At 18.3% G+C, this 27,370-nt stretch overlaps 1 pseudogene; it reads left to right on the top strand.

The window, feature by feature from the left end:
• The first annotated feature begins 12,965 nt into the window (after positions 1 to 12,965).
• On the top strand, positions 12,966 to 26,714 carry LOC125290532 (annotated as a pseudogene).
• Positions 26,715 to 27,370: the final 656 nt, after the last annotated feature.

The raw sequence follows: 27,370 nt of genomic DNA, 5'->3' as shown, positions 1-27,370 counted from the left end.
GTTATAAAACGGAAATAGAAACGGAAGAAAAACATAATTATAAATTCGAAAAAATTAATAAAATTCCAAATGATTTTTCAGAAAATTTATTAATTTAATTTTATGATTCTTTTAAATTTTAAAAAAATAATATATGATATTAAAAAAACATTATTTTCAGTTATTATAATAATAAAATGACAATAATTTTAATACTATTATGATATAAAGTAACAATGTATCTAATAACTTATTATGATGAAAATCTTAATCAATACATTCAAGATGATATCAGTTTATATAAAATATGTGAAATATTTAATAGTAGTAATGAAATAGAAATTTATTAGTATCAAAAACTTATAATATATTATCAATCACCTATTAATTTTTATCTTAAAAAAATTTCTATAGAAAATTTATTTTATAAATGTACTTATAGTTATAAATTTAATAATGAAGATTCTATACATTCCATTATTTTTTCATATAAAAATCAATTAAATTTAGATTCTTCTAATGAAATAAATAATAGAAATTATTATTATTTTGAATAGAATAAAGAAAATAAAATCTATTTAAAGAAATATATAACAGAAGATGATGTATTATATATTCCAGTAAATTTTGTATTTTCAATTATGAATAATAACGATCAAAAAACCAGATATCTATGTATAAAATATTTTTATAAAGATATTAATAAATTCTATTTAATGCACGTTGTTTTTTTAAATAATTTTATACAGTTAGATAATAATAATCCAAAAGAATTATTATTTAATAGATACTTATCAGTTTAGAATTACCATTATATCTCTAATAATGAAGATATAAAATATGATGATACTATAATAACTAATATATCTATAGTATATCTATTAATAAAAATAATAAAAAATTCTTGCGGAAATATATTTCTTATATTTAGAAATTATGAAAAAATTAATACTGAATATGATGAAATGATTTGAAATGATTATATAGGTAACTTTTTAATAATATAGTATGATTCTGCAATCAGTTTCCGTATAAAAAATATACAAAATTTACATCCTAAAATTAAACTAGTAAATGATGATGATATAGAAGAAATTATGAAATATAAATATTATAAAGATGATAATATTTTAGTTTTTTTGAAAAAAATAGTATATAATAATAATAACAATATAGTAGAATATCCATTATTATTAAAAATATTTATTGTAAAATTTTAGATTATTTTAAATGAAGAAATGCTATTATGAGACGTATTTACTAATGATTATATAAATTTAGAATGCATCATTGGACACTATAATGATACTTTTTATCAAATAAATAATCCAAAAAGTATATACAATAACCAATTTATAAATTGAAATAGAAACTTATTATATAAAAATTCAAATTTATTAAATACTCATATTAATTATTCAATTGTTTTTTATAATAAAAAAGGTACAACCCAATATATTGTTTATTTATACTTTGGAAAAAATAATTTCGCATTTTTATACAAAAATAATGGTCTTAATAAACTTATTAATTATAAAAAAATAACTAATGAAAAATTAGATTTTAATATTGTTCATGAATCTAGCTGAATGAAAAGTTTAATTCTTATTAAAAATAATCCATCGATAAATATAAAATATGAATTTCATATATTATTACAAAAAGATACTAAACATTTTATAATAAAAAGAAAAAATGATCAACAAATATTTAACTATGATGTAATTAAAAATTCATATGACTCATATAAATTTTTATATACTACCTATTTTTTAAATGATTTCGATTATACTAATAATAGATTTATTTCTATAAAAAATATAACTATAAAGAAAAATGAAATTCATAATCTTAGATACTATACAACCATAGAATATTATAGTGGTATTAATAATGAACCTATAAATATAAATTTTTTAGGTCATTCAATGGTTTTAAATGGATATTTTAATATATTAGAAATAGAAACTTGCGATTCTATATATATAAATTTAATAAATGAAACAATAAGAATTTAGATATGTTATTTTTATGGAATATTAATCTCAATTATTTGTAATGATTTTAGAATACCAAATACATTATATATAAATTATCTAGGCTATAGAAATTCATCCTATAATCAAAAATATATTTTTAAAGAAATTAATAGAATTCAATATAATTTCACGATATAATAATAATTTTACTCTTTCAAAAAATTCTTAATTACTTATAAAAATTAAATAATGAATTTCAAATATATTTCTATTTAATTCCTCTATTATATTATTAAACTATATTATTATTATCTCATTATAATGATCTAAAAGTTTTCCAAACATCTATATATACATATCCTTATTTATTTTTTTAATTAATATTTTTATAATTTTCTAAGCATCTTCTGACATCTTATTAAAATATTTATTATAATCATAATAGTTTTCATTATTTATAAAATATTTATTATAATAATGATTCATAAAATTTATATTTTTTATTTTAATCTCATAAAAAATATAACTTATTAATACCCATAATTCTTTAAATCTATTATAATTTTCCTTAATTTTATAATAAATATTAAATATCTAATTATAATTGTTTTTAAATTTAAATTCATATAATATTCTCTTTTCTATAATATTGTAAAGTTTTAATAAACTATGATAATATAAAATATAAAAATCATATAATACTCTCTAATTATAAAAATTATTATTCTACTATAATACTATAGATATTAATATATAATGTATTTCATCCAAATAATTTAATCATATAATTGATCCTCCTCTCTATATTTTATAATAAAATCTATTTTCATCCAATATTATTAAATCGCATTCTCTTATTTTTTTATATTTATACATATTATATAAAAAATTATTAAATATTTCTAATATATTTAAATCCATAAATTTTATTCTTAACTAATAAAATAAATTATTCATTAATATATCTATCTTAATTAAAAAATTTTTTATAATCTACTATATATCATATATCTTAATTACTATACCAGATTTAAATTTTAAAAATATATATTCAAATATAATTTTTATCCTATCGCAATATTTCTTATTCCATTTTACCTCTCTTCATCCCATAATATTATATAATTCATCTATTAATCCCATAAAATATGCTTTTATAGATTCTATTGTATTGTTTATATCAGTATAAAAACTAATATTTTTGTTAATAAATTTTTCATTCATATTTTTTATTTCATATAAAAAATAATATTCTAAAAAAATAATAAAAGTTTCAAAATAATATATATTCGTAAAATTATTTTTATTTTTTCTCTCCATATATTCTTTTGTAAATATAAAATTATTAAAATGTTCTTTTCTAAAATGATAATAAAAATTCTATACCTATATTATCTTTTCCCTTATTTCATTCTTTATATACGTATAATATCACTCATTCATTATATCATTCTAAATTATATCTATTTCAAAAATATTAAATTTCTCATCGATTTCACTGAAATTGTAAATATTTAATAAAAAAATTACATTAATAAATATTGTTTTTCTTATCATTTTTTTAATAAAAATTATTATTCTTTTTTTCCTAATATTTATTATTAATTATATCAGTCACTAATTCCTTTAATTCCTCATCCTACTTAAATGGATCTATATATTTCCTCTTCTTATAATACTTACTCTATTCTATAACAGACTCCATTAAAAAATCTGCAATTAACTAACTTATAGATAATAATCCTATCGCTGATCCTATACTTAATAATCCATAAAATATAGATAATGATCCAATATATCCCTATAATGATACTATAATTCTTATTCCTGATACATAATGAATATCTCTATATGTCACATCATTCTCATCTATCCTACTATAATAAGTATAATAAAAATGAAATTCATTGTCATCCTTATTTAACTAATAAAATTTTATATTACTCTTACAATTATATAATTTATATACCCTACAATTATATTCTATAGTCATATAAATTATAATTCCATCCTCCTTAATATCATCTATACTATAATTTAATTCTTCCAATATTTCCGATACTTTATAATTTAATTCTTCATCCAATTTTATATTGTGATTTGGAAAATGTATATTAATATTATATTTTATATTTAAATTCTCAACATTCTCTAATACTCTCCTATTTTCATCCTTAAATAATGCAGGACATCATCCAGATACTTCACATTTTTTATATTTTTTATTACATACTCCCTTCTCCTTATCTATCCCATCACAATCCTTATCCTCATTACAATTATTATTTCCTACACATGAATCCCCATTGTTCTTCTAATTATATATAGAATCTATAGCTGTAGTAATAAATATTGCATTCTCTTCATGCGGTGGATATCTTAAATCTAAATGATCATAAACAGTTATATCATTCCCATTATTATATCATGCTGTTCCCTATAATGATATATTAGTAGTTCCATTCAAATATGTTATACTTAAATATTCTTCATTCACATAAATACCATAAAAAGAATATATTAAAAGTATAAAACTTGATAAATAATATGTTATTGATAATACTTTATTATCTATCTCTAAATATCTCGTTGTCTCATACGCTGGTAAATAATCTGCGATAAACATTCTTTTATAAAAAATAAAAAAACTTAAATTTAAATAAAAAAATAAAAAATAATAAAAACACAAACATATTATGCTAATTGAAACCTCTAGAATAGCTTTAAAAAGTAAAATAAAATCTTTAATAAAAACTAATAATAATAAAGATTTATTAATAAAATATCTTATGTCTTATTATCATTATAGTTATGATTTTATATCTTATTTATTTATTCTTTTTAATAATAATATTAAAATAATATTAAAATTTATAAAATATAATAAAAAGAAATTTCAATTTATTAGATTAAATACAACAAATAAAATTAAAATTAAAAATTTAATAAAAATTTTAAAAAATAAAAATTTTGTTCTAGAAAAAATAAAAAATACTAATAATTTATGCTATAAATTATTAAATAATAAAGTTAGTATAGGTGCTACTACAGAATATCTTATGGGTCTCTATTCTATACAAGATATATCTTCTTATTTTGCTGTATCTTCCTTATTTAATACCAAAAATATAAAATTAAATGAAAATACAAAAATTATTGACTATTGTGCTGCTCCTGGTGGAAAAACTACTTTAATTAATTTATTAACTAATAATAAAAAAATTCAAATAATTGCTAATGATATTAATTCTAATAGAATAAATTCTTTATGCTCTAATATCTCAAGAACTAATACTAGAAATACTATAGTATTAAATACTGATAGTCTATTTCTAAATAATCATCTTTCTAATGTAGACTTTATCTTATTAGATGCTCCTTGTTCTGGTACAGGCACAATATATAAAAATAATGATATAAAGAGAAAAAATAATAAAACTTTATTTAATAATATTTTAATATAGAAAAAACTTATAATTTCAGCTATAAATATGTTAAAAGTTAATGGAATATTAATATATTCTACTTGCTCTATATTAGTAGAAGAAAATGAAGAAATTATAAATTATGCCTTAAAATCTAAAAAAATAAAATTAAAAAAAATAAAAAATTGTATCGGAGATAAAGGATTGATATTATATTCTGATAAATTATTTGATAAATCTATAAAAAAATGTAAAAGAATTTATCCTTGACATTCATCTTCTTCTTCCTTCTTTATAGCTAAAATTTAGCGTATTAATTAAGTTTATTTTAATTAAAAACACAAATAATAAAATGGAAAATAATTTATCTTGATTAAATATTTATAAACCAAAATTTGTTTCTGATATTGCTGGTAATAATCATATAAAAAAATATATTGAAAAAATTGTAGAAGAAAATAATTTATCAAATTTATTATTATTTGGTCCTTCAGGTGTTGGTAAAACAACTACTATTCATGTAATATTAAAAAATATTTATAAAGAAAATTATAATAAATATATTTATGAACTTAATGCTTCTGATGATAGAGGAATTTCTATACTAAAAGATAATATAAGAAAATTCGCTGAACTTACTACATTATCAAGACAATATAAAAGAGTAGTTGTATTAGATGAAGTAGATAATATGACAATTTCTGCACAACAAATATTAAGAAAATTAATGGAAAATCATCCTAATACAGTCTTTATTTTATCATGTAATATTATAGATAAAATTATAGAAGAAATAAAAACTAAATGTTTATCTCTATTATATAATAAATTAGAAAATATAGAAATAAAAAATAGATTAATTTCTATTTTAAAAAATGAAAATATAATAAAATATACGGATGAAGGATTAGATGCTATTACTATGTTAACAGATGGTGATATGAGAATGTCTATAAATTATTTACAGACAATTTATAAAGGTTTTGGGTCTATAGATATAGATAATGTTTATAAAATATGTGATCAACCTCATCCTCTTATAATAGAAAATATTATAATAAATTCTATTAATAAAAATATTGATAAAGCTTTAGGAGATTTATATAAATTAATAAATAAAGGATATTCTATTAATGAAATAATAGACAATTTTATTAAAGTTTCTAAGACAATAAATATTGATGAAAATAAAAAATTTTTATTATTTAAAGTAATTTCAGATAAGTTTATGATAATAAATTCGGGTATAAATACAAAAATATAGTTAACAGGACTTATAGCATCCCTTGCTGAAATAAATTAATTTTTAATTTTATCATAAAAATATATGTTAATATTTATTTTTTTAATTTAGTTAATATTATCTACAAATGAAAGAGAAATCATATAGCATAAATTAAGTTTACATATACCAATATTAAAAGCACCATTTTGATCATAGTTTGGGTCTATTGTTACTACAAATAATGGTGTTTTTCTAATAACATAGAAAAGGGATTCTTGAGGTATATATGCATGTGATTATGGGTTTTATCATATATAGAAATGATAGATAGATCTTTCATTAAAATTAAAACAATTTAAAATTAATACAGAAATGATGTCATCAAATATACCATCTAAAGGTGATACTATTGCACTTATTTTTTATAATTCTACAGCAGAAGATACAGATAAAAGACGTTCGGAAATATCTTAGTCAATATTTTTAACTAATAAAGACAATATTAAAATAGAAAATTTAATTACATACTTAGATAAAGTCTTTATAATAATATTTTAGTATAAAAATGATTATGATTTGAATAAAAAAGTAGAAGTTTACACTATTGTTACAGAAAATAATACTATCTATGATAGTAGAGTTAATCCATATAAAAATGGAGAAAAAACTAAATGTATTTTATCTGAGTATTAGATGAGTCATATAAAATTATTATAGGAAAATAGTAAATTAGAAATATCTATAGTATCAGGTTCTATGTGAAATAAAAGATATACATGTTTAAAAACAAATATTTTAAATTCTAATAATGAACAATATACTATAGCATTTAAAAGTCAAACAGAAAATAAAATAGAAAAAGCAAAATACTATCCTTAGATTTTATTAGAAAATTTTATAGTATATAGATTTGAACAAATAGATTCAATTAATCATAGCTAGTATTAGAAAAGTAAAAAAGAATTAAAATTAGGAACATATAAATCTCATTTTTTATTTTATACTATTAGACTTTTTATATTTATGATAGTTTGAATTTTTATATTCATAATGGTAATTTATTTAATAATTTTATAGTTAAATACAGGAAAATTATACAATGAATTAGAAAAAGATGACATAAATATTTTAAATATGTGTTACGAAATTAATGATATAAGAATGAAAGAATTTGGTATACATACATTTCTTTTATTATTTTTATTATTAATGACAAATAGTTGATTACCTTTTATTTTAAATTTACCTTTATTTCTTTTTAGAATATATTTAATGTATGAAGATAATTTTAAATTAAATCATCAAAACTATGAAAAAAAAGTTAATAAAGAATTATATTTCTATAGTAGTATATTAGTATATTCAACTTTTCTTATATTTTGTATTTATCATTTTATAGATGTTATAATAAAAAGATTTAATTAAGTAAATGTTATAGTTATAGTAAGTATTATTATTATTATTTTAAAAATCCAGTTTTTTTATTTTAAATTTTTACATAAATTTAAACTATAGTATAATAATTAGTATAATTATCATATGCAGGAGGTTGTAATAATAAATAATTATTATTCTAAGGTATAGGATTTCTTATTATATTTTCCTAAGAAAATCTAGAATTATTTGAAAAAATATTTTGGTAAACATTGTTATTATGTGTATTTAATAATTGATAATAAGGATTTGTTATTCTAGTATCTATTAAATTCTAATTTTCTATAATATTATATTCATTATTCTATTCTGATAATTCTATATTGTTCTACTACTATTGTAATTTATTATTCTAATACTATTTTCATAAATATCACAACTCAAATGATATTAATCTAAAAAAAATTAATGATATTACAATAAAAGTACTTCATATTGCTCTAGTAGTATAAATATTATAGTTTGTATTCATTGTTTTTTTAGGATATTTATTATTAAATTAAAGTTAAAAATAAATATTATTATTATTATTTTAAAAATCCAGTTTCTTTATTTTTATATTTCTTTAATTTCTTTTTATTTTAAATTTTTACATAAACTTAAAAGTAATAATCACAAAATGAAGAAATTTATTCAGTCTGAAAATATACCAATAAAAAATGTTCAAATATTATATCCTATAGATATAAAACAATTAAATATTCCAATTAATATTTTTGAAGAAGAAAATAATTTTTCATCTTTATTAGAAAATAAAAATATTCAATCAAAAATTTCAACTTTAAATTTAGAAAAATATTTATTTGATCTTAATAATAAAAAAGAAAAATTATTAAATGAAAATGAAATTCTTAAAAATAAATTAAATTATATAATAAATAATAAAAATATTCTTTTAAATCAAATAAATAATTTAAAAATAATAAATGAAAATAATGAAAATATTTTAAATAATATAAATAATTTAATAAAAAATAAAAATAATGAAATTGAAAATTTAAAAAATGAAAATAATAATATTTTAACCCTATTAACTAATATAAAAAATAAAGAAAAAAATATTTTAATTAAAATTTCTAATATAGAATTAGAAATAAATAATATAATTAATAACATGAATACAATTAATAATAATATAAATAATCAAAAATTGATTCAAATTAATAATGATAAATTAAAAAGAAAACTTCTTAATGAATTACATACTGTTCGTGGAAATATCTGAATCTGTTGTAGAATAAAAGGCCCTATAAAATTTCATCTCTATAATATAATACCAAAAACTAATCCCTTAGAAACAGATAAAATAGAAATTTTAAAAAATAAAATTTTTACTTTTGATCAAATATTTGACTCAGATATAAATAATCAACAAATATTTACTCAATTACAAGAATTTATTCTTTCATCTTTAGATAATTATAATGTTTCAATATTTGCTTATGGTCAAACTTCAAGTGGAAAAACTCATACTATGTATGGACCAGAATATATGGAAAATGTTTTAATAAAAGAAAAAGGTATTATCTCTCTAAGTTTAGATCTAATATATAATGAAATAGAAAAATTAAATCAAATTACTTTAGAATTATCTTTCTTTGAAATATATAATGAAAAAATTCTTTGCCTACTAAACAATGAAAATCAATCAGAAATTTTAAAAATTAAAATAAATAATAAAAATGAAATAATAAATTTACTCAAAAATTCAAGTAAAAGAAGATCTGTAGCTAAAACAGAATCTAATACTCATTCAAGTAGATCTCATTCAATATTTCAATTATTTATAACTCAAAATAATAAAACTTCCACTTTAAATTTCATAGATTTAGCAGGCTCAGAAAGAATTTCTAAATCTAAAGTCACAGGAATAAGATTAGAAGAAACTAAAAAATTAATAAAAGTTTATCCACTCTAGGAATGTGTATTAATTCTATAGCTAATAAATCTAATCATATCCCTTATAGAGACTCTAAATTAACTTATCTATTACAAAACTCTTTAGGTGGTAATTCTAAAACTCTTTTTATTATTAATGTAAATAATAATAAAAAAGATCTTCCAGAATCTATTAGTACCTTCAGATTTTCTAATACCTTAAAAAGATGCACTCAAAATATCTAGCATAATTAACATTTAAAATAAATTTTTATTAATATTCTTTTTTTAAATTTAAATAAATTTGATATTTTTATATATCATATCATAAAAATGTATAGAACTTATTCTTCAGATACTCTCACTGAAAAATCATTCTCAAATACTTTCACTTTACCTAATATGATCTCTAATTGTCTATCAGATATTTCATTTTCTGATTCAAATAAATATATTTCAATTTCTTCTTGAAATGGTGATATTGGCTTATGATCTATTAATAATAATAAAGGAATTTTTGTTCAAAAATGAAATAATAATAATGTTCCTATATTATCATTAACTTTTGCTTCAGATGAAATAATTTTTACTTCAGATACTAATAATCAAATTAAACAATATACTATTAAATCATCCTTCTCTTATTATAATACTTCAGTTCAACCACCTACTGAAACTTTATTAGGTACTCATAATGCTCCTATAAGTAAAATCTTATATTATAAAGAAAGAAATATTTTAATATCAGGAAGTTGAGATAATACAGTAAAATTTTGAAATATTTCTCAAGGTTATAATCAACAAACTATTTGTATATCAACAGTAACTCTACCTGATAAATGCGTTCATTTATCAAGAAATGAAAATTTATTAGCAATCTCTTGCTCTAATAAACAAGTCTTTATAATGGATCTTAATCAAAACTTACAACAATTAAAAAGAATTGATCAAAATCTAATAAAATTTCAAATATCTTCCTCTTGTATTTTAAAAAATATTAGAGCAGTTGTTGTAGGTAATACTGGTGGAAAAGTTAATATTTTAAATATAGATGGTGATACTAGTAAAAATATTGAATTTATTTCTCATAGAGTAGATATTCCAACTAGACAACAATTATTCTTTAATGGCCAAGAAATAACAAAAGATGTTTATCCAGTTAATTCAATCTTGTCTTATAAAAAATCTTCAATTTTCTGTACTTGTGGTGGTGATGGTTCTGTCTTCTTCTGAGATGCTTTAGTTAAAGAAAGATTATTTACTTTTGATGCTCCTCCTTCTTATGAATATAATTCTCTCCCTAAAGAATTAGATAGATTAAATATTGTCTCTTCCGCTTTCTCAAATGATTACTCATACTTTGCTAAAGTATATTCTTATGACTGACATAAAGGAAATATTCCTTCATTAGAATATAATAATTATAATCTTCCAAATAAAGTTATTATTCATACTAAATATTAATTTTAAATTTAACACAAATATATTATTAAATGAATTATACTTGGTGGTTTCAAAAAATAAGATATTTTTCCCTTTACTTATTATTCATATTACTTATTATATGTACTTTTTATATAAGAAAATATTATCTAATTTCTGATAATCAATATGAAACTATATATACTTGTATATGAAAAAATAATACAGAGTTTAATATGTATATATATTTATCGAGTTCTATAGAAAAATATTCTGTTACTGATGATGATTTAATATATGAAATTACTAATCTTATATTTTCAGATTCTACTAATTCAAATATTATACAAATATTATTAGATTATCCTATAATTATTGATACATATAATCATATTAAAAATAAAAATTATTATATGCATTTAAAAATAATTCCATTAAATAAAAAATTAAAATCATTATATAAAATTTATAGTTTAATTTCTATTAATAATAATTCCGATATTTTATTTCAAAATAAAATTTATATTAGAGTTTTAAATATTGAATATTTAACTAAAAACATGTGATTAAATTTAAAATTTAAAGATGAAGTAAAAATAAATAAAGAAGAATTAACTTTTAATCCTATTTTTTATATAGATAAATTCTGAAATTATCCTAATAGTTATATAATAATAAAAGATTATTATAAAGCTATTCCTATAGAGATAGATATATAGCCAATAAATGAAACTATATTATTATTACAAGAAAATATAGAAAAATATTCTTTTGAAATAGTTAAATCTAAAATTCATTATATTTATTTATGAAAAAATATAATTTATCTTAATTGATTACAAGTTCCATTTTAGAATAAGCAAACTTGACATTTAATTTGAACTATGTTAATTAATTCTGTTTATATAACATTAGATTATTTGTCACTAATTAATAACTTAATATATTGATATTATAAAAATGATATAAATGGTGTGTCTTTATCATCTTTATTACTTAATTTTGTTTTTAAAATAATTATATTATGTGGAATGATAATAAAAAATATTAACATTTTAATTCTAGTTTATTATTTTATAGAAATTTTATTAATTTTATATTTAATTTTAAAAATAATGAAAATAAAAATAAATTTTATTATAATTTATAGAATATTTTTTATTCCTAATATAAAATGAACATTTGATGATGATTATTTATATAGTGAAACTTATTTATATGATGTGGAGGCTTTATTTTATATTAAATTATTAGTAATTACTTATGGTATATGAAAATTTTTTATTTCTTTTTTATTTTATAAAAGTAATAATTTATTGGAATTTATAGTAGAAACAACTATGAAATATGCATATGAGTCAGAATTTATTACTTTATTTCCATAGATATATGTTAATTTTAATATTAAAAAAATTTATAATACAAATTTAACAAGTATAATATATAAAATAGTTAATATAATAGTTTCAATAATTTTTATATTTACAACTAATATACCGATATGAAAATTAAATGTTATAGAAAATAATTTAGTTTTTGTAATATTTTTATGATAGTATTATTTTTATGGAGTATAAATTTTTTATTTTTATTTTTTTTATCTTTGTGTAACTTTTAATTATTATGAAGAAGGGAATAACAGAAAAAAAAGAAAAAAATTTTTCAATGTGATATTAGTAGATATTAATCAAGTCACAATTATTAGAGTATACAGATATATCTGGGTGTTATATTTTAAGACCAAAATCATATTTTATATGGGAGTAGATTTAGAATTTTATGAACAGTTATTTTAGAAAAAACAATATATAGAATTGTTATTTTCCATTATTTATATCTAAAAAATTATTAGAGAAAGAATAGAATCATTTGGAAGGATTTGAAGCAGAAGTTGCATGAGTGACTAAAGGGGGAAAGAAAGTATTGGATGAAGAGATAGCGTTAAGACCAACATCTGAAACTATAATGTATTAGTATTATAATAAGTGAATAAGTAGTTATAGGGATTTGCCATTAAAATTAAATCAATGAAACAATGTTATAAGATGAGAGTTCAAAGTTCCTACACCATTTATAAGAGCTAGAGAATTTTTATGGTAGGAAGGGCATACAGTATATGCGAATGAAGAGGAAGCGATAAGAGAAGTTGATTAGATTTTAGATTTTTATGAATTATTATATAGAAATATATTAAGTATTTATGTTATTAAGGGGATAAAAACAAAAAATGAGAAATTTCCAGGAGCGATATATACTAAAACAATAGAGGCATTTATTCCTGAATGTGGAAAATCTATTCAAGCGGGAACAAGTCATTATTTAGGAAGAAATTTTAGTAAAATATTTAATATAAAATTTAAAAATAATAAGGAAGAAAATATTAATCCATATCAAAATTCATTTGGAATAACGATAAGATCTATAGGTATAGCTATAATGTAGCATTCTGACAATAAGGGGCTTATTTTAAATTCAAATATTTGTAATTTTTAGTGTCATATTATATTAATTTATCCTAAAAATAAGGATAAATTAGAAATAATTAAAAATAAAATTATAGAAATAATTAATATTTTAGAAGAAAATAAAGTTACATATTATTTGGATGAAAGAAATCATTATTCATTAGGGTATAAGATTTATGAATGAGAATTAAATGGTTCACCTATTAGGATAGATATAGGTATAAATGAAGTAGAGAAAAATGAAATATTTATTATAGGAAGAAATGGAATAAAATATTCTTTTAAAGATGTTATTATTGATATAAATTCATTATTTAACAGTATTAATGATCAATTATATTAGAAATCTAAATAGAATACATTAGATTCTATTATATATACTAACAATTGAAATAAATTTTTAGAAATTATTCAAAAAAATAAAAAAATTGCATTAGTTCCTACATGTAATAGTATTGATTGTGAAATTTATATAGGAAAAAAATTCAAAGAAGAGATTGAAAAAGTTAATAATGAAAAGGTACCTAGTATTAGATCATTATGTGTTATTGATAGTAATAATAATTCAGATATTTTTTTAAAAATTAAAAATTAGTAGAATACTTGTTTTATATGTGGTAGTAATAGTTAGTATACATTATATTCAAGAACTTATTAATTTATTTTTTACCATTATAGTTAAAATAAGTATTATTATTGTTATTCTTTATTATTTTCTTTATTATTATTATTATTTTTATATTATTTTCATAACACAAAATGTTAAAGTTAAAAGAAAAATTATATGAAGGAGAAGAAATTTTAATAAATATTAATTGTTTATTGATAGTAAGTATAGATTATAGTATAGAGGTAATATTATCAGTAACAAATAATAGAATAATAATATTATCTGATAAAGAAGAATATAAAATATTTAATAAAAAATATTATATTATGAGTTTATTTAGTATATATAATATAGAAACATATAAATTAGATTGTAAAATTAATGAAAATATTATAGAAGAAATTATACATATAATATCAATAGATATAAGAAAATATATTTTATCATTTTATTCTTTATAGGATTATAATAAAATATTAGAATTATTAGAATTTATAACTAAAAAATCAAATTTAAATAAATTATTTCCATTTACTTATTATGAAAATTTAAAAGAAAAATAGGAAAATAAATTAAATTATGAAAATGATTATTTAGAGGAGAAATTTCTTAAGGAGAATAAGTTAAAGAAAATTTATAATGAAGAATATAAATTTTGTAATACATATCCAAAAATATTAATAATACCGGAAGATTTTTCTAATTCTTATTTAAATAAAATATGATCATTTAGAAGTAGGGAAAGAATTCCTGTATTAAATTGAATAGATAAAGATAAGAAGATGAGTATGTGAAGATCAAGTTAGCCATTAGTAGGATTAAATTCTAATAGATCAGATTATGATGAGAGATTAATAGAATCTATAGTTAATATAAGTCCTAATAATTTTTTAAATATTTATGATTGTAGAAATAAATTAATAGTTTTTGGAAATTAGATTATGGGGAAAGGAACAGAAATTCCTGAATATTATGGAAATAAAATTAGAGTTTATTTTTTAGATATTGATAATATGCATAAAGTTAGAAATTCTTATGAAATTTTAATTAATGCTTGTTTTATGAATGATAATATACCTACTAAGAGTATTAATAAAAAATTAAGTAATTGATGAAATAAAGGAATGAAAATTATGGGATTAGAAAATAAAAATACTGAAGAAAATTCTAATTTTCATTAGAAAATAGTTAAATCGGAATGATTAGAATTACTTAAAAGAATATTAATAGGTTTATTTAAAGTTATTATAAAATTAGATAAAGAAAATAGTAATGTATTAATACATTGTAGCGATGGATGAGATAGAACTCCTTAGTTATGTTCATTAGTATAGATTTGTATGGATAGTAAGTATAGAACAATAGATGGATTATTAGAATTAATAAGAAAAGATTGAATTATTTATGGACATAAGTTAGGAGAAAGAACTGGAATATTTTGTTTATAGGATGATCAAATTTCTCCTGTTTTTTTATAGTTTTTAGATGTATTAAGAATTATTATTCAATAGTTTCCAGATGCTTTTGAATATAAAACAAATTTTTTAATTTATATTTTTGATTAGATGTATTCTGGTCTTTATGGAGATTTCTTAGGTACAAATATTAAACAATATGAAACTGAAATTAAAAATAAAACATTATCATTTTTTAATATAAAAAATAGGGAAAATATAAATAAAAAATATATTAATAATTTTTATGATAAAACATGTACTAATGTATTATATCCATGTTATAATAGTAAAAATATAGAATTATGACGAGAATATTTTTTAAGATATAATTATGAAAATTTCTTTAAAGGAAATATAGACAATTATTTTGCTTATTCTTCTTATTCAGAATATTTAGAAGATAAAATAAAATTACTATTAAAAAAATAATTAATTAACATTTTTTGTGTTTTTTCATTATGAAAATTTTTACAATTCAAGAATTTATAAGTTATATAATAGAAAATATAAAAATAAATAAAGTTAAAAATTTAATAATAGAAAAAGAATTATTAAGTTTATTAAATTTAGTAGGAATGAAATTATTAAAAAATAATAATATAGAAAATATATATACTTTAGAGTAGAATTATGAAACTGAAAATTCTTTATTAATATGTTATAAAAATAAATATAATATAAAATTAACATTAGAATTATTTCCTTTAATTTTAAAATATGATAATATAGAAAATATTTATTGTTAGAAATATTATAATGAATTATATATCAATAAAAATAAAGAAATATTATTTTTATTAACTAAAAGAATTTTAAATTTAGGTTAGGTTAATAATATTTATTCATATGGAACATTATCTGATGAATTAAAAAATTTAATTGAATTTAATAAAGTTAATTCTATAGATTATCCTTTAATAAATGTACTTATTTATGAAAGAAATAATGATTTAAAAACAGTACTAAATGAACAATATAGTTATATAGGTTTATTAAATGAATATTTTAATATGTAGCATAATTTATTAAATACAGAAAAATTAAATATAGATTTTAATACTAATAATATTATCTTTGATGAAATTAAATATAAAGATATTTCTGAAGTTAATACTATTTTAAGTAATAAATTAAAAGAAATTAATTCTTCCTATATCAATATTAAAAAAAATATTAATATTTCTAAAATTAAAAATATTAAAATGTTAGAAAAAAGTGTTCATAGACATCTTAATATTCTTGAAGAATTATTTAATTTAAAAAAATTTAATTTGTCTTTATATAATAACAATGATGATAATGAATATAATCATGTAGAATTAAAAGATTGTTTAAAATATATTATTAAAAAAAGTATTTCTAATCAATAGTTTGATCCTAATAGTTTATTGCAATTAGAATTAGAAATAAATAATATTGAAAAATTAAAAGAAATTGGTCTAATAAATTCTTTAAAAATTTCCTGATATAATATTAATAATGGCATAACTAATAAATTTAATAATACTATTCAATTAGATCATAATATAATAAATAAAAATATAAATCTTATAGTAGTTATCGGCGGCATTACTTATGATGAAATTATTTCTATAAAAAATATAAAAGATATTCCTATACTTACTACTGGTATAATTAATAGTAATGAATTTATTTCTCATATAATTAAATAAATCCTTCTTTATATAATAAAATAAATTTTTATATTTTTATACTTTCAAACAAAATTTATGAACTTTTCATATATACTTTTTTTAAAATAATTTTTTTTAATTTATATTCTATTCCTTTATAATAGTCTAAATTTCCTCTTCTACTTTTTCATCAGCTTTTATTATATTCTTTATATACTACTATTCATCTAATGCCAATTTACCTAAATCTGTATACTTATTAGTATAATTATTATCTAATATATTCACAGGTCCATCTATTAATAATTTTTTAAAATTTTCTAATGGATTGAAAAATATTATATCATCATAAACCTCTGAAATAACTGGCTTCTTTATTGATACATTCGGATTGTCTGAATATAATTTTAAATAATGCGATAATTTAATAGAAGGTATATCCTTTACCTTAAAATTAATCTATATAATAATATCAAATTCACCTCATCCACTATCATGTATTTCAAATGGATATTTTTTAATTTCTCTTATACTGTTTTCAAATGATGCATGTAAATAAAATATAACACTTTCTATAAAATAAGATAAATCTTCATTGTTGATACCCCTAACATATAAACACCAGTTATGTGTTGAGTTATTCATTTGTTTTCCTATATAATTGGATATTGATCCATATATTATTGGCCTTGTTATAATTTCATACTCCTCCATTTATCTTTCTTGTTCTGATAAAAATATCAAATAAACTTAAAAATGAAAAATCTTAATTTAAAAAATAAAGATTTATGAAAAATAATAGATAAATATTTCCAAGAAATCAGTTTAATTGCTTCTCACTTCTATTCATTCAATACTTTCTGTAATAAAACTATTAAAAAAATAATAGAAGATACTCTTCCAATCTCTATAATGAAAGAATTTAGACCATTAGATATTGAAAATTCAAATTATGGTATTTATCAAATTTCTCTTAAACTTGTAGATATAAATATAAATTATCCCACTGTTACTGAATCAGATGGTGAAAAGAAAACTTTAACTCCTAATATGGCTAGACTAAGATCCTTAGATTATACTTCTGAAATATATATTAAAATATTAAAAACTATTTATTATTTAGAAAATGAATACGATAAAAATTTAAAATTAATAGAAAAAGAAATTTATACCGTATTTTTAGGTAAAATTCCTATAATGGTAGGCTCAGATTATTGTATACTATCTAAAATAATTAAAGAAGTTGATAATGTTAATACAAATAATATAAAAATATAGTCCGGTGAATGCTTTATGGATCATGGCGGCTACTTTATTATTAATGGATTAGAAAAAGTTCTTATAGGACAAGAAAGATTAACTTATAATAAAATGTTTTGCTTTAAACAACATAATGAATTGAAAGGTGAAATTAGATGTACTAAAAATATTTCCTCTAAATATATGAGTAATTCCGTTATTACCTATATTAAACCAAAAAATTCTAATGATATTTTAGGTAAAGTATTTAGAATTACTATAACTACTCTAAAAGATTCTATTCCTGCTGTTATTTTATTTAAAGCTTTAGGCTGTATCTCAGATAAAGATATAATTCTTTAGATTTGTAATGATTTAGAAGATATTGAAATGATGAAATTAATTAAATGTTCTTTAGAAGAATGTTCCTGAGTCTTAACTCAAGATCAAGCTTTAGACTATATTTATAGAAGAAAAAATTCAACTTTATTGGAAAAAGAAGAAAGATTGGAAAAAGCCAGAGATTTATTAAAAGAATAGCTATTCTCTCACTTAAATTCTTCTAATAATTGAGAAAAATATAAATATCTTTATCTCGGTCATTGTATGAATCATTATTGTATGGTTTTATTAGGAAGAATAATTCAAGATGATAGAGATAATTATAGTAATAAAAGAGTAGATATTACCGGACAATTATTGTCTATTTTATTTAAAAATTTATTAAATAATGTACTAAATAATGCCTCTTCTAATATTAAATATACTATAGATAAAAAACAAACTATTAATTTTAATATGAATTTAATTTTTAATTCCGATATAATAACTAAAGGTTTAAAATATTCATTAGCTACAGGTAATTGATCAGGCTATGGTAGTATTATTAAAACAGGTGTCTCCCAATTGTTATCTAGAATTTCCTTCTTATCCACTTTAAGTCATCTAAGAAGAATTAATTTACCCATGGGTAGAGATACAATTTCTCATTTTCCTAGAATGTTACATAATACTCAATGAGGAAAAATTTGTTTATTTGAAACACCCGAAGGAAAATCTTGTGGATTATTAAAAAATTTAGCTATCATGTGTTATGTTAGTAGTGGAATGGATAATGAAGAAATTTTAGATTTATTATTTAATTAGTATAATGTTAAGGCATTAGATTATATTAACATAAAGACATTAATTTATCATACTAAAATTTTATTTAATTCTTCTTGAATAGGAGTAACAGAAAAACCTGAACAATTAATTAAGTTATTAAAAATCTATAAATTTAATTTAGATAATTCTTGAGAATTTTCATGCTGTTGAGATATTAAAAGTAAAGAAATTAAAATTAATACAGATGAAGGAAGATTAACAAGACCTTTCTTAGTATTAGATGAAAATTCTAATTTTTTATTAAGTAGTGAAATATTAAAAAATAATCCATGAAAAAATTTAATTAAAATGGGATATATAGAATATTTAGATACAGATGAAGAAGAGACAATGTTAATAGCAATGGATTTAGATTCATTAATAAATAATAAAGGTATGAGATATACACATTGTGAGATACATCCATCTATTATAATGGGAGTATGTGCATCTTTAATTCCATATCCAGATCATAATTAGAGTCCTAGAAATACATATTAGAGTAGTATGTGTAAATAGTCTATAGGAATATTTGCGTATAATTATATGTTAAGATATGATAATATGAGTCATGTTTTAGTTGATATATAGAAGCCATTAGTTTATACTAAGGGAATAGATTATGTTAAATATTCTGAATTACCATCAGGAATAAATTGTATAGTAGCTATATGTGCATATAGTGGATATAATTAGGAAGATAGTATTATAATAAATAAAGACAGTGTAGATAGGGGATTATTTAGAGTATTATTATATAGGACATATATAGGAGAAGAGAATAGTTTAGATATGAATAAGTATGAGAAGATAGAGAAACCTATAGTTAATATTAGTAGTAATAAATGAAAATTATATAATAAGTTAGAGAGTGATGGAATATTACCAGTAGGAGTAAGAGTTACGGAAGGAGATATTATAATAGGAAAAACTATATAGAATAAGAAGGAAGAAGATAATGATAAGTCTACATTAGAGGATGTATCTATAAGATCAAGACATAATGAGAATTGTATAATAGATTCAGTATTATTAACTACTAAGGAGTAGAATGACAATAATAAGTTTGTTAAGATAAGAACAAGGTCTTATAGGATACCTTAGGTAGGAGATAAATTTTCAAGTAGGCATGGATAGAAGGGAACTATAGGATTATTAATACCTGAAGAGGATATGCCATTTACATAGGATGGAATAGTACCAGATATAATAATTAATCCACATTGTGTACCATCAAGAATGACTATAGGATAGTTATTAGAGTGTATGTCAGGAAAGATAGCATCATTAAGTGGTGAGTTATAGGAGTCTACGGCATTTAATCATATGGGAGTTGATGAATTAATATCTATATTAAAGACATATGGATATGATGGTTAGGGAAATGAAGTTATGTATAATGGGTATAATGGAAGGAAGATGTTAAGTAAGATATTTATTGGACCTACATATTATTAGAGATTAAAGCATATGGTAGAGGATAAGATACATAGTAGAGCTAAAGGACCGGTTAATATATTAACAAGATAGCCTGTTGAGGGAAGATAGAGAGGAGGAGGATTAAGATTTGGGGAGATGGAGAGAGATTGTATAATAAGTCATGGGGCTGCAAGTTTTTTGAAGGAGAGATTATATTTAAATTCTGATTTTTATGAGATAGTAGTATGTGATATATGTGGATTTTAGGGGATATAGAATTATAAAAAATAGTATTTTGAATGTAGAAAATGTAACAATACTAGTAAATTGAGTATAATAGAGTTACCATATGCGTGTAAATTATTATTTTAGGAGCTTACCGCTATGGGAATATCGATTAAAATAAATAAATAATAGGAATTTTTTTTATTTTTTTACGGACTTTTTTAAATTTTATGTATTTTTTTATTATATTTTATTTTAATTTTTTTACATATTAGGAAAGTGAATTAATAGATTAGATGAAGAATATAACTACTATGGCTAATACACATAGAAGTTTACATTAGAAGTATGAATAGAAATTAGTAAATTAGATAGAATCTTTTTAGTTATTAGATAAGATATAGGATTAGTATGAATTTTTATATGATGAAAAACTTTAGTTAGGAATTTATTTTGAAAAATTTTTAAAGGAAATATTTTCAGATTTAATTAAGGTATGGAAGGTTGAGTAGGGTTAGGTAAAGATTGATTTATAGGAATTATCAGAGATTAAAGAGAGGATAAAGGAGAAAGGGGAAATATCGGATCAAGATTATTTAAAGCTTGAGGATTATAAGGTAAATTTATAGAAAGTTATATATAATGTATGATAGTGTCTTGGGGAATTATTATAGATTGAGTATATAGAATCTTAGAGTGAATTATTATTATAGAAAGATAAATCAAATATTAAGAATTTATTAGATGTTGGATATAAGAGAAGAACAGTTCTTTTATGGAATAGATTTACTAATAAATATAAGAATTTAAGGATAGATATTAATGAATTAGGAAAGGAGTATAAGAAGACTGAGGAAGAAATAAAGGAATTTGATATTGAGAATTAGGAACCGGTATTATTAGAGTATTTAAAATAGAAACAAATATTTTTAGAAGAATTAGAGGTTGATAAGGACAATGATATGAATATGAGATTATAGTAGAGATTATATAATTAGAAGAAGGAATTAGAAGGTAAATTATTAAGATTAAAGGATAGATTAAAAAATATGGTATAGGAAATTGAGAATCTAAAATAAAATTTTAAATAAATATTTTTAAATTATTTTATGTATTATAAATAGTAATAATAGATTTTTATACGGAAATACACAAAATATTATTTAAATGCATTTTATTATATTATTAAATATTATTTTTTATTCAGAATAGAATATAGATATATTAGAGGATTTATCTAATATAGTTAGTATAGTATAGGTGCATAAAAAACTATATATTGAGAATAAGAATAGATTAAAAAATTTTATAGAATAGTTTAAGAATTTAAAATATATGATTTTTTATTTTTATAAGAAATATAAAGAGTTAGAGAGATTAGAATTAAATTTTAAGAATTAGATGAAAGGATTAGATGAGAATTTAAGTCATGATGATATGGTAGGTCTTTATCAATTTAAAATATTATATTGGGTTATATCGAATAAGATAATGAAATATATTGGATCAGTAAAAGAATTTGATTGATAGAAGGAAGGACTTAAAAGATGTTTAATATAGTTAAATGAAAGTAAAGATATTTTATGGTTTAATTTATAGGGTAAAATAATATTTTTATGGAATAAGAGGGTAGAAAGGGATATAGAATCATATATGTTATATATAGATAGTTCTAGTTTAAAGGAAGAAATGGAAAAGACTAATAAATAGTTAGATGAAATTAATTTTTAGGATTATGAAAATAATAGTACTAGAGAATATAATTTTAAAAAAACTTTTATATTATAGAAATGAGCATTATTAGATAATTTAAATGATGATAATCATAGTAGTATCGATATTAATTAGTTTGATATTTATTTTGAAAATATTATGATGTTATAGAAGAAATTAAAATATTTTAAAAATAAAGTAGAACAAAAATTAGTTGTAATAAAAAATTATTTGACAAAATTTAAGTAATTATTAATTAAGAAATATATATTTATAAAATTTATTTAGATATAAAATTACTGAATATTTAAATTAGGGGGTAAATAATTTTTTTACAGGGTACATAAAAAATTTTTAAAAAATTATAATGTACTTTATTATTTTTTGTTATTTTATATTCGTATTAGGATATAGTTGTATTAGATGAGATGGTAAAAGATCATTTTGAATCATATTAGAAATATTAAATGAATATAATACAAAATATGTATTATTTTGAAGAAATAGATTTGTTATGAGATAATTATGAGGATTTATTAAGATATGATAGAATGGTATTTTGTGAATTTAGAAAATATTTTAGAATTAGAAGAATTACCTGATCAAGTATAGGAACATATGTAGAAATTTATAGCTAGATTCGGATAGATTATGGATGAATTATTAGACAATTATAATAGATTAATTAAAATAAAATAGGTATAGTAGGATTATTATGTATTGATTAGATTAGAAAAAATTATAGAAAAATATTTTTAGAAAGATAATATGTTAACAATTAGTATGGACAATATTGAAAAGAAAATTTAATTAACTAGAAGAGAGATTGAAAAAAATAGAGATAAATGATTTGGATCGGCTTTATTTTGGAAAGAAGATAATGTATTATATAGTTATTTAATGTAGAAAAAGAAATTATTATAGTATTTAAAATTAAAGAAATTTAATGGTGAGGATAGAATTCAAGTTTATTATTCAAAAATAAGTAATTTAAGTATTGATATATACGAATTAAAAAATGAGATAGAAAAAGAGGTGGAAAATATAAATATTCTTATTCAATAAAATATAAATAAATATTTTTGTATATTATTTTTAACATAAATTTAAAATTATAAAAAAATAGATATAGAAATTTTATATTCTAATTTAGATTAGAGTAATATTTTAATAACATAATGTGATATAAAAAGGTTTTAAATTTATATAATATTTACTTAGTTATTTTTTATATAATAAAACAAGAAATATAATTAAAAAAAATAAGAAATAAAGTAAAAATAATTCAAGTTACTTTTTATTTAAGAATTTTATTATTTAATGAATCTAATAATTTTTCAATATTGTCTATTTTATTTTTATGCTATTTAATTGCATCTTCTCTTATAATATTGTTTATTTCATAATTTCTAATAAATTTCAATTTTTCTATATTTATTTTTTTTAAATTTATTCCTTTATTTTTAAATACCGCTTAATACTATTTTATTAGAATATTTAAAATATAAAAAAATATTTATAAATTACGAAAATTCATATTTTTTTAGAAAAACCGTTAAAAAATATATTTTAAAATTTTTATTTATAAATTAAAAACTTATTTTTTTATCTATATAAAAAAACTTTATAATATTATATAGTTCTTATTCATCTTTAAAATAACTATTTTTATTGTAAATATATTTTAATAATAAAATTTTAAATTAAATTATTTAAAATTATTTAAATAATTTATTCCTAAAAATTAAACATATATTATTCATTAAATTGATAATATTTTTTTTATTTAATATAATTAATTATATTATTGTTTAAAAATTTATTTATTACATATTATTTTATAATTTTTAATAAAAAAAACTTTATAATAAGTTTTTTAATATTTAATTATACGGAGTATATAAAATTATTTAAATGCATTTTATTATATTATTTAATATTATTTTTTATATAAAATAGGATGAATTTGAATCTAATAAATAGAATATATTAGAAGATATAGTTGGTATAGTTACTATTGCACAAAGATATAATAAATTATATTCAATTAATGAAAATTATTTATTAGAATTTATGATTTGATTTGGACATTTAAATTAGATAAATTTTAGTTATTAGAAAAAATATGATGAAGTAGAAATATTAAATAATCAATTTGAAAAATATAAAACCGAATTAATATATCAAGATTAGAAATTTAAATTAACTGATGAATAGAAAATAAAAATTGAAAAATTTAAAATAACATATTAGCTTATAATAAATACATTATGAAAATATATTAAAGAATTATAGAATATTAAATATTCTAGAGAAAAAATTGAATATTCTTTAAAATAGTTATATGAAAGTGAGAAAATGCTAAACTTTAAATTAAATAGTAGAATAATATTTCTATGAAATAAAATATTAGAAAATAATAAAAAATATTTAATCTTATAGATAGATAGTACTTCACTATATGAAGAATTAGATAAAACTGAAAATTAGATGAAGAAACTTAAAATAAAAGAACTATATGAAACTGATTCTATAATAAAGAAAAGAGAATATAATTTAATGTATAGTTATTTTTTTTAGAAATTTTTATTATTAAATCACTTAAATATCTATATTGATGAACATAGTAAAAAAAATAAACAAATAATTGAAAAATATTTTTATATTTATAAGGAAATACCTGAACAATTATTTAATTTAAAAAATCAAATAGAAAATAAAATAAAATAGTTAAAAGAGATTTATTAAATTTTTAAATAAATATTTTTAATATATTATATTTTTAAAAAAAACTTAAACTTAAATATAAAAAAATATAAAAATAATAAAATACATAATATGATATAAAAAAGTATTAAATCTAATAAAAAAAATGAAAATATATTTAATTATATCTTAATAACTTGTTTGTTTTGTATTTTTATTGATCTCATCATCAAATAAATCCATATACTACTAATAAAAATACATACATATCATTAAAATATAATTTTATTCCAAATTAAATTAAATTAAATTTTATTTTTAAAATAATAAAATAAAAATATTTTTTAAATAATAAAATTATATTTTAAATACTAAAAAACACTAAATTAAAATAATAATGAATGAATTAAATCTAAATTCTTCTATAGAAAATAATAATCAAAATAAATTGCCCCATTTTTCTTCACAATTATCTGATGAAACTAATGAAAACAATAACAATAAATAGAATATAAATATTATAAATACATCAATTAATAATAATAATAATAAAAATATTTCATACTCTGTTAATCTTATAGATTTGTTCATTTATCTTAAAATAATAAAATTTAATAAATTATTAAAAAGTCCCTTTAGAATATTTATAATGACTATAAATTTATTATTTGTATTCTTTATAACAACTTGTACAACATATCTATTCATTTATAATCAAAATTCTAAATTTTCCTTTTTTATCTTTAGCGGTGTATTAAATTATGATCCTCAAAATTCTTTCTATAATTTAATAAAACAAAAAGAAATTTTATCAAATTATTTAATAAATAAAAATATAATTTCTTATGATGATTTATTCAGTAAAAATCAATGCGAAATTTATTCTATAGATAAATTAAATACTGTAGGTGTTAATTGTAGAGTTATTGATATAATAAGAAATTCAGATGATGATGAAAATAATCAAGAATTATTTAGTTTTCATATAGATATTAGTGAAGAATATAAATAAGTAAAAATAAATAAAATATAATTAAAAATGATCCTTATATAATCCCGATAATAATTTTAATGTAGGTATTCATTTCTTATGATTATTTCACTCCTTAGTTACTAAATCCATTCTTATACTATTTCCTAATTCAAAATTCTTATTTAATATAGCTCCAGAAAATTGCTCAATTTTACATTTTAATTCCTATCCTATACTCTCCTTCTTCTACTACAAATCTAATAATTTACTCTCTATATCCTTTATTCTTTTCTTCTCAATCTTAGATAAATCCTTAATAGTATTTAACTTCTTTATTATCTCATCTAATCCAAATAAATTACCCATCTCTATATTCATATCCTAATTAATCTTAATATTCTTCTTCTAACTCTAAACAGACTATGAAGAAATACTTATAGG

Source organism: Alosa alosa, unplaced genomic scaffold, assembly GCF_017589495.1.
Source record: "Alosa alosa isolate M-15738 ecotype Scorff River unplaced genomic scaffold, AALO_Geno_1.1 AALO_1.0_unplaced_6, whole genome shotgun sequence".
NCBI classification, from domain to species: domain Eukaryota; kingdom Metazoa; phylum Chordata; class Actinopteri; order Clupeiformes; family Clupeidae; genus Alosa; species Alosa alosa.
The sequence above is the reverse complement of the archived record's forward strand: the minus strand, read 5'-3'. Positions and strand labels throughout refer to the sequence as shown.